This window comes from Acipenser ruthenus, chromosome 39 (assembly GCF_902713425.1).
Source record: "Acipenser ruthenus chromosome 39, fAciRut3.2 maternal haplotype, whole genome shotgun sequence".
Classification (NCBI taxonomy): Eukaryota; Metazoa; Chordata; class Actinopteri; order Acipenseriformes; family Acipenseridae; genus Acipenser; species Acipenser ruthenus.
In genome coordinates, this window is record NC_081227.1 from 10791272 (window position 1) to 10804391 (window position 13120).

General features: G+C 40.1%; 1 non-coding gene and 6 pseudogenes across 1 annotated transcript; all 7 read right to left on the reverse strand.

Annotated features, from left to right (window-relative positions):
• Positions 1-811: 811 nt before the first annotated feature.
• Positions 812-876, reverse strand: LOC131707391 (U6 spliceosomal RNA; annotated as a pseudogene).
• Positions 877-1857: 981 nt separating this feature from the next.
• Positions 1858-1920, reverse strand: LOC131707375 (U6 spliceosomal RNA; annotated as a pseudogene).
• A 993-nt stretch (positions 1921-2913) lies between these two features.
• On the reverse strand, positions 2914-2978 carry LOC131707428 (U6 spliceosomal RNA; annotated as a pseudogene).
• Positions 2979-3959: 981 nt separating this feature from the next.
• On the reverse strand, positions 3960-4024 carry LOC131707392 (U6 spliceosomal RNA; annotated as a pseudogene).
• A 3558-nt stretch (positions 4025-7582) lies between these two features.
• On the reverse strand, positions 7583-7689 carry LOC131707447 (U6 spliceosomal RNA). Its single transcript, XR_009311179.1, has one exon. It is a non-coding gene; the product is annotated as a U6 spliceosomal RNA (small nuclear RNA).
• Positions 7690-8674: 985 nt separating this feature from the next.
• LOC131707393 (U6 spliceosomal RNA) lies at positions 8675-8739 on the reverse strand (annotated as a pseudogene).
• Positions 8740-9720: 981 nt separating this feature from the next.
• On the reverse strand, positions 9721-9785 carry LOC131707395 (U6 spliceosomal RNA; annotated as a pseudogene).
• Between the last annotated feature and the right edge of the window lie 3335 nt (positions 9786-13120).

The following is a 13120-nucleotide window of genomic DNA, read 5'->3' on the forward strand; positions in this document are numbered from 1 at the left end:
AAAGAAGTCTGCACATCTGCACCTTCAAACCGGCTGGGAAAGATATGCAAATACTGACATGTTACCTATGATGTTGAGCCCTCCGGATTGGCCAGCATACCAAAAGACTTGCAGGTTGACCAGGTTCCCGTTTCGTATCACAGCGCGGAATGCAACTGACACCTCAGAGGAGGGGGCTTAATACTCGGGGCTAGGGTCAGAGTTAGGGTTTAATAATTGCACTCAATGATTATTAGGAATACAGAACTACACAGTTCTTGCAATTATACCTTTAGACACGATGTAGTGGTCATCTAGTTTAAAAACAGTTACAAGAAATAACTGATGAAACTACCTCAGCTGGAGGCCATTCTTCCAGGAACAGGAGTGAAGGATGCCAGGTTATACGGTCAGAGGTAATAATATTATTAATAATAAGAATAACAGTTTAAACTCACGTTTAATAAAGAAGTGAGCACAGCTATACATCAGAGAGACAGCTGGGAGATATGCAAATACTGACCCGTTACGTAGAAGGTTGACCAGGGTCCCACCCCCTCTGTTGGTGCAGAATGTTACTGCACCTCAGAAGGAGATAGGCTTAATAGCCGGGGTTAGTGTTAAGAACATAAGAACATAAGAAAGTTTACAAACGAGAGGAGGCCATTCAGCCCATCTTGCTCGATAGGTTGTTAGTAGCTTATTGACCCCAGAATCTCATCATGCAGCTTCTTGAAGGATCCCCGGGTGTCAGCTTCAAAAACATTACTGGGAAGCTGGTCCAGACCCTCCTATTTTCTGTTCTGAATACCCCTTTATCTAATCTCCATTTGGGGCCATGCTAATCTTCTCTGTATCGTTCCAATTTTAGTATATGTGCTGCCCTAACGAACGCACGGTGCTTAGCTGATGCGCCTCTATGTGCAGCGAGTGGCTAAAGAGCGATTGGTCTTGTGGTGTGCCAAGCATAGTCCAATTGTTTCCATTTGCTCTGCGTATATGCATGGTTGTCCACAATCAACACGCAGAGGGTTACAAACTCTGAGGATATCACGTTTGCAGAAAGTGGCGGAATAAAGAAGTCTGCACCTTCAAACCGGCTGGGAAAGATATGCAAATACTGACATGTTACCTATGATGTTGAGCCCTCCGGATTGGCCAGCATACCAAAAGACTTGCAGGTTGACCAGGGTCCCGTTTCGTATCACAGCGCGGAATGCAACTGACACCTCAGAGGAGGGGGCTTAATACTCGGGGCTAGGGTCAGAGTTAGGGTTTAATAATTGCACTCAATGATTATTAGGAATACAGAACTACACAGTTCTTGCAATTATACCTTTAGACACGATGTAGTGGTCATCTAGTTTAAAAACAGTTACAAGAAATAACTGATGAAACTACCTCAGCTGGAGGCCATTCTTCCAGGAACAGGAGTGAAGGATGCCAGGTTATACGGTCAGAGGTAATAATATTATTAATAATAAGAATAACAGTTTAAACTCACGTTTAATAAAGAAGTGAGCACAGCTATACATCAGAGAGACAGCTGGGAGATATGCAAATACTGACCCGTTACGTAGAAGGTTGACCAGGGTCCCACCCCCTCTGTTGGTGCAGAATGTTACTGCACCTCAGAAGGAGATAGGCTTAATAGCCGGGGTTAGTGTTAAGAACATAAGAGCATAAGAAAGTTTACAAACGAGAGGAGGCCATTCAGCCCATCTTGCTCAATAGGTTGTTAGTAGCTTATTGACCCCAGAATCTCATCATGCAGCTTCTTGAAGGATCCCCGGGTGTCAGCTTCAAAAACATTACTGGGAAGCTGGTCCAGACCCTCCTATTTTCTGTTCTGAATACCCCTTTATCTAATCTCCATTTGGGGCCATGCTAATCTTCTCTGTATCGTTCCAATTTTAGTATATGTGCTGCCGTAGCGAACACACGGTGCTTACCTGATACGCGCCTCTATGTACAGTGAGTGGCTAAAGAGCGATTGGTGTTGTGGTGTGTCAAGCATAGTCCAATTGTTTCCAATTGCTCTGCGTATATGCATGGTTGTCCACAATCAACACGCAGAGGGTTACAAACTCTGAGGATATCACGTTTGCAGAAAGCGGCTGAATAAAGAAGTCTGCACATCTGCACCTTCAAACCGGCTGGGAAAGATATGCAAATACTGACATGTTACCTATGATGTTGAGCCCTCCGGATTGGCCAGCATACCAAAAGACTTGCAGGTTGACCAGGGTCCCGTTTCGTATCACAGCGCGGAATGCAACTGACACCTCAGAGGAGGGGGCTTAATACTCGGGGCTAGGGTCAGAGTTAGGGTTTAATAATTGCACTCAATGATTATTAGGAATACAGAACTACACAGTTCTTGCAATTATACCTTTAGACACGATGTAGTGGTCATCTAGTTTAAAAACAGTTACAAGAAATAACTGATGAAACTACCTCAGCTGGAGGCCATTCTTCCAGGAACAGGAGTGAAGGATGCCAGGTTATACGGTCAGAGGTAATAATATTATTAATAATAAGAATAACAGTTTAAACTCACGTTTAATAAAGAAGTGAGCACAGCTATACATCAGAGAGACAGCTGGGAGATATGCAAATACTGACCCGTTACGTAGAAGGTTGACCAGGGTCCCACCCCCTCTGTTGGTGCAGAATGTTACTGCACCTCAGAAGGAGATAGGCTTAATAGCCGGGGTTAGTGTTAAGAACATAAGAACATAAGAAAGTTTACAAACGAGAGGAGGCCATTCAGCCCATCTTGCTCGATAGGTTGTTAGTAGCTTATTGACCCCAAAATCTCATCATGCAGCTTCTTGAAGGATCCCCGGGTGTCAGCTTCAAAAACATTACTGGGAAGCTGGTCCAGACCCTCCTATTTTCTGTTCTGAATACCCCTTTATCTAATCTCCATTTGGGGCCATGCTAATCTTCTCTGTATCGTTCCAATTTTAGTATATGTGCTGCCTTAACGAACGCACGGTGCTTAGCTGATGCGCCTCTATGTGCAGCGAGTGGCTAAAGAGCGATTGGTCTTGTGGTGTGTCAAGCATAGTCCAATTGTTTCCATTTGCTCTGCGTATATGCATGGTTGTCCACAATCAACACGCAGAGGGTTACAAACTCTGAGGATATCACGTTTGCAGAAAGCGGCGGAATAAAGAAGTCTGCACCTTCAAACCGGCTGGGAAAGATATGCAAATACTGACATGTTACCTATGATGTTGAGCCCTCCGGATTGGCCAGCATACCAAAAGACTTGCAGGTTGACCAGGGTCCCGTTTCGTATCACAGCGCGGAATGCAACTGACACCTCAGAGGAGGGGGCTTAATACTCGGGGCTAGGGTCAGAGTTAGGGTTTAATAATTGCACTCAATGATTATTAGGAATACAGAACTACACAGTTCTTGCAATTATACCTTTAGACACGATGTAGTGGTCATCTAGTTTAAAAACAGTTACAAGAAATAACTGATGAAACTACCTCAGCTGGAGGCCATTCTTCCAGGAACAGGAGTGAAGGATGCCAGGTTATACGGTCAGAGGTAATAATATTATTAATAATAAGAATAACAGTTTAAACTCACGTTTAATAAAGAAGTGAGCACAGCTATACATCAGAGAGACAGCTGGGAGATATGCAAATACTGACCCGTTACGTAGAAGGTTGACCAGGGTCCCACCCCCTCTGTTGGTGCAGAATGTTACTGCACCTCAGAAGGAGATAGGCTTAATAGCCGGGGTTAGTGTTAAGAACATAAGAGCATAAGAAAGTTTACAAACGAGAGGAGGCCATTCAGCCCATCTTGCTCAATAGGTTGTTAGTAGCTTATTGACCCCAGAATCTCATCATGCAGCTTCTTGAAGGATCCCCGGGTGTCAGCTTCAAAAACATTACTGGGAAGCTGGTCCAGACCCTCCTATTTTCTGTTCTGAATACCCCTTTATCTAATCTCCATTTGGGGCCATGCTAATCTTCTCTGTATCGTTCCAATTTTAGTATATGTGCTGCCCTAACGAACGCACGGTGCTTAGCTGATGCGCCTCTATGTGCAGCGAGTGGCTAAAGAGCGATTGGTCTTGTGGTGTGTCAAGCATAGTCCAATTGTTTCCATTTGCTCTGCGTATATGCATGGTTGTCCACAATCAACACGCAGAGGGTTACAAACTCTGAGGATATCACGTTTGCAGAAAGCGGCTGAATAAAGAAGTCTGCACATCTGCACCTTCAAACCGGCTGGGAAAGATATGCAAATACTGACATGTTACCTATGATGTTGAGCCCTCCGGATTGGCCAGCATACCAAAAGACTTGCAGGTTGACCAGGGTCCCGTTTCGTATCACAGCGCGGAATGCAACTGACACCTCAGAGGAGGGGGCTTAATACTCGGGGCTAGGGTCAGAGTTAGGGTTTAAGAATTGCACTCAATGATTATTAGGAATACAGAACTACACAGTTCTTGCAATTATACCTTTAGACACGATGTAGTGGTCATCTAGTTTAAAAACAGTTACAAGAAATTACTGATGAAACTACCTCAGCTGGAGGCCATTCTTCCAGGAACAGGAGTGAATGATGCCAGGTTATACGGTCAGAGGTAATAATATTAATAATAATAATAATAATAACAGTTTAAACTCACGTTTAATAAAGAAGTGAGCACAGCTATACATCAGAGAGACAGCTGGGAGATATGCAAATTTAACAAGTTTGCTTACTGTCACAAAATCCGTAGGTTCAGATTTCTGTACGTACTCTGTTCCATTTAGCTCAGTATACACTCTTATCTCAGGGGAGACGTTAGGAGGACAGAGATGTTACTACTCCTTGTGGGGTATTTTTATTACGCTCTTGACCCGCAATATATCCAGATGACTAATATAGCACCCAAGAAATTGACAGACTTATGTATTTAAAGTTTGCAGAAGATGGACCACCTTACCCTGTCTGGGATGAGTGTGGTACTCCATTGTAATTACTTAGGAGTTATATAGGTTTTTCGTCCCATTGGAATACATGGGACGCCTCAATTAAATCCAATCATTAATCTGGTGAGACAGCTCTTATCCCTTTTACGAATAATGGTTTTCAAAAGTTCCGGACTAACTTTTCAGAATGAATAGGTGTCATGTACTGAATGAATTCAAAACTTCACATGTGTCCAACTCTATGATCTCATTCCTTGTTTTCCTCCGAGCCCCTCCTTTATCTGAAAAGTTAAGTGAACCAAAGTTCCCAGGATCTTGGTTTATAATATAATATAAAAACACTACTGTTTATATGTGCATGCAAAACACTATTTTTATATGTGTTATATATGAGAGATGTTCTTAATATGTGACATCATCTTCTAATTCATTATATTTTGCTAAATTAAAGGCATGTGTTTCTTTTAACCTCATATTGTTTCATCATTTTGTTAATGAGTCAGTTTTAATTCCATATACCATTGTCTAACAGAGGATTTGACAAAAGATTGTCTCGTGCAGTATTCAAGTCAATTAGTTTCACTAAGTTTAAGTGGTAATAGTTTTCATTAGAATTATTTATCCCTTAAAAGATGCACTAACCAGGCTCTGACCTGTATCTGACTTCTAAATATGCTATTCCAAGCAGTTTTCCAGAGTCTCTTGTTTTTTCAAGGCCAAAGTCTGTGCAAACACTTTTTTAGATCTATGACCTATCAATGTCTGTTAAGCCATCATTTTTGCATATTATTTCAAGATATATTCTTATCTGTGCTAAACCACTAATTCCATAAACCCTAAATTGCAAATCTACAAGACTTGCAGCTTTGCTAGCGTAGAATGCAATAAGACCCCCTCCTTTCTCTACAGCCTGTTCATCGGGATAAGGAGAGAGGCCCCTTTTAGCAATAGAGCAGTTTCAAAGAACCACATTATAAGGACTCCATCTACCATCATTAGACAATAGTATAGTGGATTAACAACAAGGTACATTATAGTATATTATTACAAACTTAACACAAAAACATAACACAACACCCTTAAAATTCTATAATTCAATGGATATCATAATGTCTAGAGGTCTTGTTGTTCAATAGAAGGAGAAATAAACTGTACCACTTTCCCTTTTAATTAAATCGAATACTGCTTCCAGCTTTTAATCTTCTTATTAATACAGTAAAGTCATGAACAAGCAATAATACTTGTCAGTTTAAATAATATGTTTTCTTATTATAGCAAATACTTAAAACATACTATTAATCTTATGAAATCAAATAATTAGTTTTAGTTTCAAATACCATGCTGTCTAAAAAAGGTTTTAATCATTTATTTTATTAATTTACAATACCTTTGTGTCTAATTACTAGTCTTTGACCATTATAAACTATAAACAGTGTAAATTATCACTGAACCTTTTTAACTATGAATGTGGCATTTCAAGAAAAACTTAATTATTTTACTTCAGTTTAACAGTTGCTGCTAGAATTTATAATATCACTTTATTTCTTTGGTGAATCCCTCTAAGATTTAAATCCAAATACAGGCCAGTATAACTGCATTCAACTCTTATATTTTTTATAATGACTGAACTAGGCTTGACCCTGTTCTTTGTTCATACAAAATCCAGCTGAGACAGGTTTTTTCTTAAGACCTTGGCTGTTCAGTTTTAATGTTCATTTATTTGTGGTAAAGAATCTCTTTCTTATCTTGTTTGTAGGTGTGATTAACGTTCACTTTTAGCCGGAATGGTGCTTTTTTATTCCGAGATTACTAAGTACTTAATTAAAAACATGTGTAGACTGACCTATTTCATGGAGCAAGAGAGCCACCTGCTGGCGGTACATGGATACTCCCTCTTTATCCTTCCTTCAAAAAACCTCTAACACTTCATTTTTATGTCAAAGTACATTCCATATTTGAAATCGCCTAGGACATGTCCAGCATATCCATGTGTTCCCAGCAGGATTCAGCTTCTGTACCAGGTTTCGCTCTAGTTGTTTCCACAAGAAGTCCCTTGATCCAATGTTTCTCCAGCACAGGTGTGGATTTCCATGGTCTGACTTCATTCCTATAAGATACTTGGACACGTTTAGCTGTACATATTACTTCTATATATTTCCTTTTGTTCACACCGGGTCATTTTGCAAGGTATGCGCTCCATCCAGAATTCTAAAGGAGGTCAAAACTCACTGTGATTCATATTTTTGGGCACTCAATTACTGTTCTTTTCCACATCTTCAGTAGCAAACTTAACATAAATGAATCTGAATCAGTTGATGAACCGTGCACTGTAGCTTACTGAGATCCTCCATGCAAAGGAGTCCAATGTTTTACTACATGGAATAACTAGTTCACTGTCACCTGTGACATTACTATACCAGAATCTAAATCATTAACGTGGATTAGGAATAGCAGAGGTCCTAATACTGATCCCTGTGGTACACCACTGGTTACCTCGCTCCATTTTGAGGGTGCTCCTCTAATCAAATTAGGGTTTGGGTTTGGTTTTGGGCTTGGATAAGGATTGGGGTTCAGGTTCAGCTTCAATGTTTCGGGTTCTACCAGGGTAGTTATTCCAAGGCAGGTACAGTACTATTCCCAACGACAAAAAAGACCAAAATGTGGAACGCTTCACGAATTTGCGTGTCATCCTTGCGCAGGGGCCATGCTAATCTTCTCTGTATCGTTCCAATTTTAGTATATGTGCTGCCGTAGCGAACACACGGTGCTTACCTGATACGCGCCTCTATGTACAGCGAGTGGCTAAAGAGCGATTGGTGTTGTGGTGTGTCAAGCATAGTCCAATTGTTTCCAATTGCTCTGCGTATATGCATGGTTGTCCACAATCAACACGCAGAGGGTTACAAACTCTGAGGATATCACGTTTGCAGAAAGTGGCGGAATAAAGAAGTCTGCACCTTCAAACCGGCTGGGAAAGATATGCAAATACTGACATGTTACCTATGATGTTGAGCCCTCCGGATTGGCCAGCATACCAAAAGACTTGCAGGTTGACCAGGGTCCCGTTTCGTATCACAGCGCGGAATGCAACTGACACCTCAGAGGAGGGGGCTTAATACTCGGGGCTAGGGTCAGAGTTAGGGTTTAATAATTGCACTCAATGATTATTAGGAATACAGAACTACACAGTTCTTGCAATTATACCTTTAGACACGATGTAGTGGTCATCTAGTTTAAAAACAGTTACAAGAAATTACTGATGAAACTACCTCAGCTGGAGGCCATTCTTCCAGGAACAGGAGTGAAGGATGCCAGGTTATACGGTCAGAGGTAATAATATTATTAATAATAAGAATAACAGTTTAAACTCACGTTTAATAAAGAAGTGAGCACAGCTATACATCAGAGAGACAGCTGGGAGATATGCAAATACTGACCCGTTACGTAGAAGGTTGACCAGGGTCCCACCCCCTCTGTTGGTGCAGAATGTTACTGCACCTCAGAAGGAGATAGGCTTAATAGCCGGGGTTAGTGTTAAGAACATAAGAACATAAGAAAGTTTACAAACGAGAGGAGGCCATTCAGCCCATCTTGCTCGATAGGTTGTTAGTAGCTTATTGACCCCAGAATCTCATCATGCAGCTTCTTGAAGGATCCCCGGGTGTCAGCTTCAAAAACATTACTGGGAAGCTGGTCCAGACCCTCCTATTTTCTGTTCTGAATACCCCTTTATCTAATCTCCATTTGGGGCCATGCTAATCTTCTCTGTATCGTTCCAATTTTAGTATATGTGCTGCCCTAACGAACGCACGGTGCTTAGCTGATGCGCCTCTATGTGCAGCGAGTGGCTAAAGAGCGATTGGTCTTGTGGTGTGTCAAGCATAGTCCAATTGTTTCCATTTGCTCTGCGTATATGCATGGTTGTCCACAATCAACACGCAGAGGGTTACAAACTCTGAGGATATCACGTTTGCAGAAAGTGGCGGAATAAAGAAGTCTGCACCTTCAAACCGGCTGGGAAAGATATGCAAATACTGACATGTTACCTATGATGTTGAGCCCTCCGGATTGGCCAGCATACCAAAAGACTTGCAGGTTGACCAGGGTCCCGTTTCGTATCACAGCGCGGAATGCAACTGACACCTCAGAGGAGGGGGCTTAATACTCGGGGCTAGGGTCAGAGTTAGGGTTTAAGAATTGCACTCAATGATTATTAGGAATACAGAACTACACAGTTCTTGCAATTATACCTTTAGACACGATGTAGTGGTCATCTAGTTTAAAAACAGTTACAAGAAATTACTGATGAAACTACCTCAGCTGGAGGCCATTCTTCCAGGAACAGGAGTGAAGGATGCCAGGTTATACGGTCAGAGGTAATAATATTATTAATAATAAGAATAACAGTTTAAACTCACGTTTAATAAAGAAGTGAGCACAGCTATACATCAGAGAGACAGCTGGGAGATATGCAAATACTGACCCGTTACGTAGAAGGTTGACCAGGGTCCCACCCCCTCTGTTGGTGCAGAATGTTACTGCACCTCAGAAGGAGATAGGCTTAATAGCCGGGGTTAGTGTTAAGAACATAAGAGCATAAGAAAGTTTACAAACGAGAGGAGGCCATTCAGCCCATCTTGCTCAATAGGTTGTTAGTAGCTTATTGACCCCAGAATCTCATCATGCAGCTTCTTGAAGGATCCCCGGGTGTCAGCTTCAAAAACATTACTGGGAAGCTGGTCCAGACCCTCCTATTTTCTGTTCTGAATACCCCTTTATCTAATCTCCATTTGGGGCCATGCTAATCTTCTCTGTATCGTTCCAATTTTAGTATATGTGCTGCCCTAACGAACGCACGGTGCTTAGCTGATGCGCCTCTATGTGCAGCGAGTGGCTAAAGAGCGATTGGTCTTGTGGTGTGTCAAGCATAGTCCAATTGTTTCCATTTGCTCTGCGTATATGCATGGTTGTCCACAATCAACACGCAGAGGGTTACAAACTCTGAGGATATCACGTTTGCAGAAAGCGGCTGAATAAAGAAGTCTGCACATCTGCACCTTCAAACCGGCTGGGAAAGATATGCAAATACTGACATGTTACCTATGATGTTGAGCCCTCCGGATTGGCCAGCATACCAAAAGACTTGCAGGTTGACCAGGGTCCCGTTTCGTATCACAGCGCGGAATGCAACTGACACCTCAGAGGAGGGGGCTTAATACTCGGGGCTAGGGTCAGAGTTAGGGTTTAAGAATTGCACTCAATGATTATTAGGAATACAGAACTACACAGTTCTTGCAATTATACCTTTAGACACGATGTAGTGGTCATCTAGTTTAAAAACAGTTACAAGAAATTACTGATGAAACTACCTCAGCTGGAGGCCATTCTTCCAGGAACAGGAGTGAATGATGCCAGGTTATACGGTCAGAGGTAATAATATTAATAATAATAATAATAATAACAGTTTAAACTCACGTTTAATAAAGAAGTGAGCACAGCTATACATCAGAGAGACAGCTGGGAGATATGCAAATTTAACAAGTTTGCTTACTGTCACAAAATCCGTAGGTTCAGATTTCTGTACGTACTCTGTTCCATTTAGCTCAGTATACACTCTTATCTCAGGGGAGACGTTAGGAGGACAGAGATGTTACTACTCCTTGTGGGGTATTTTTATTACGCTCTTGACCCGCAATATATCCAGATGACTAATATAGCACCCAAGAAATTGACAGACTTATGTATTTAAAGTTTGCAGAAGATGGACCACCTTACCCTGTCTGGGATGAGTGTGGTACTCCATTGTAATTACTTAGGAGTTATATAGGTTTTTCGTCCCATTGGAATACATGGGACGCCTCAATTAAATCCAATCATTAATCTGGTGAGACAGCTCTTATCCCTTTTACGAATAATGGTTTTCAAAAGTTCCGGACTAACTTTTCAGAATGAATAGGTGTCATGTACTGAATGAATTCAAAACTTCACATGTGTCCAACTCTATGATCTCATTCCTTGTTTTCCTCCGAGCCCCTCCTTTATCTGAAAAGTTAAGTGAACCAAAGTTCCCAGGATCTTGGTTTATAATATAATATAAAAACACTACTGTTTATATGTGCATGCAAAACACTATTTTTATATGTGTTATATATGAGAGATGTTCTTAATATGTGACATCATCTTCTAATTCATTATATTTTGCTAAATTAAAGGCATGTGTTTCTTTTAACCTCATATTGTTTCATCATTTTGTTAATGAGTCAGTTTTAATTCCATATACCATTGTCTAACAGAGGATTTGACAAAAGATTGTCTCGTGCAGTATTCAAGTCAATTAGTTTCACTAAGTTTAAGTGGTAATAGTTTTCATTAGAATTATTTATCCCTTAAAAGATGCACTAACCAGGCTCTGACCTGTATCTGACTTCTAAATATGCTATTCCAAGCAGTTTTCCAGAGTCTCTTGTTTTTTCAAGGCCAAAGTCTGTGCAAACACTTTTTTAGATCTATGACCTATCAATGTCTGTTAAGCCATCATTTTTGCATATTATTTCAAGATATATTCTTATCTGTGCTAAACCACTAATTCCATAAACCCTAAATTGCAAATCTACAAGACTTGCAGCTTTGCTAGCGTAGAATGCAATAAGACCCCCTCCTTTCTCTACAGCCTGTTCATCGGGATAAGGAGAGAGGCCCCTTTTAGCAATAGAGCAGTTTCAAAGAACCACATTATAAGGACTCCATCTACCATCATTAGACAATAGTATAGTGGATTAACAACAAGGTACATTATAGTATATTATTACAAACTTAACACAAAAACATAACACAACACCCTTAAAATTCTATAATTCAATGGATATCATAATGTCTAGAGGTCTTGTTGTTCAATAGAAGGAGAAATAAACTGTACCACTTTCCCTTTTAATTAAATCGAATACTGCTTCCAGCTTTTAATCTTCTTATTAATACAGTAAAGTCATGAACAAGCAATAATACTTGTCAGTTTAAATAATATGTTTTCTTATTATAGCAAATACTTAAAACATACTATTAATCTTATGAAATCAAATAATTAGTTTTAGTTTCAAATACCATGCTGTCTAAAAAAGGTTTTAATCATTTATTTTATTAATTTACAATACCTTTGTGTCTAATTACTAGTCTTTGACCATTATAAACTATAAACAGTGTAAATTATCACTGAACCTTTTTAACTATGAATGTGGCATTTCAAGAAAAACTTAATTATTTTACTTCAGTTTAACAGTTGCTGCTAGAATTTATAATATCACTTTATTTCTTTGGTGAATCCCTCTAAGATTTAAATCCAAATACAGGCCAGTATAACTGCATTCAACTCTTATATTTTTTATAATGACTGAACTAGGCTTGACCCTGTTCTTTGTTCATACAAAATCCAGCTGAGACAGGTTTTTTCTTAAGACCTTGGCTGTTCAGTTTTAATGTTCATTTATTTGTGGTAAAGAATCTCTTTCTTATCTTGTTTGTAGGTGTGATTAACGTTCACTTTTAGCCGGAATGGTGCTTTTTTATTCCGAGATTACTAAGTACTTAATTAAAAACATGTGTAGACTGACCTATTTCATGGAGCAAGAGAGCCACCTGCTGGCGGTACATGGATACTCCCTCTTTATCCTTCCTTCAAAAAACCTCTAACACTTCATTTTTATGTCAAAGTACATTCCATATTTGAAATCGCCTAGGACATGTCCAGCATATCCATGTGTTCCCAGCAGGATTCAGCTTCTGTACCAGGTTTCGCTCTAGTTGTTTCCACAAGAAGTCCCTTGATCCAATGTTTCTCCAGCACAGGTGTGGATTTCCATGGTCTGACTTCATTCCTATAAGATACTTGGACACGTTTAGCTGTACATATTACTTCTATATATTTCCTTTTGTTCACACCGGGTCATTTTGCAAGGTATGCGCTCCATCCAGAATTCTAAAGGAGGTCAAAACTCACTGTGATTCATATTTTTGGGCACTCAATTACTGTTCTTTTCCACATCTTCAGTAGCAAACTTAACATAAATGAATCTGAATCAGTTGATGAACCGTGCACTGTAGCTTACTGAGATCCTCCATGCAAAGGAGTCCAATGTTTTACTACATGGAATAACTAGTTCACTGTCACCTGTGACATTACTATACCAGAATCTAAATCA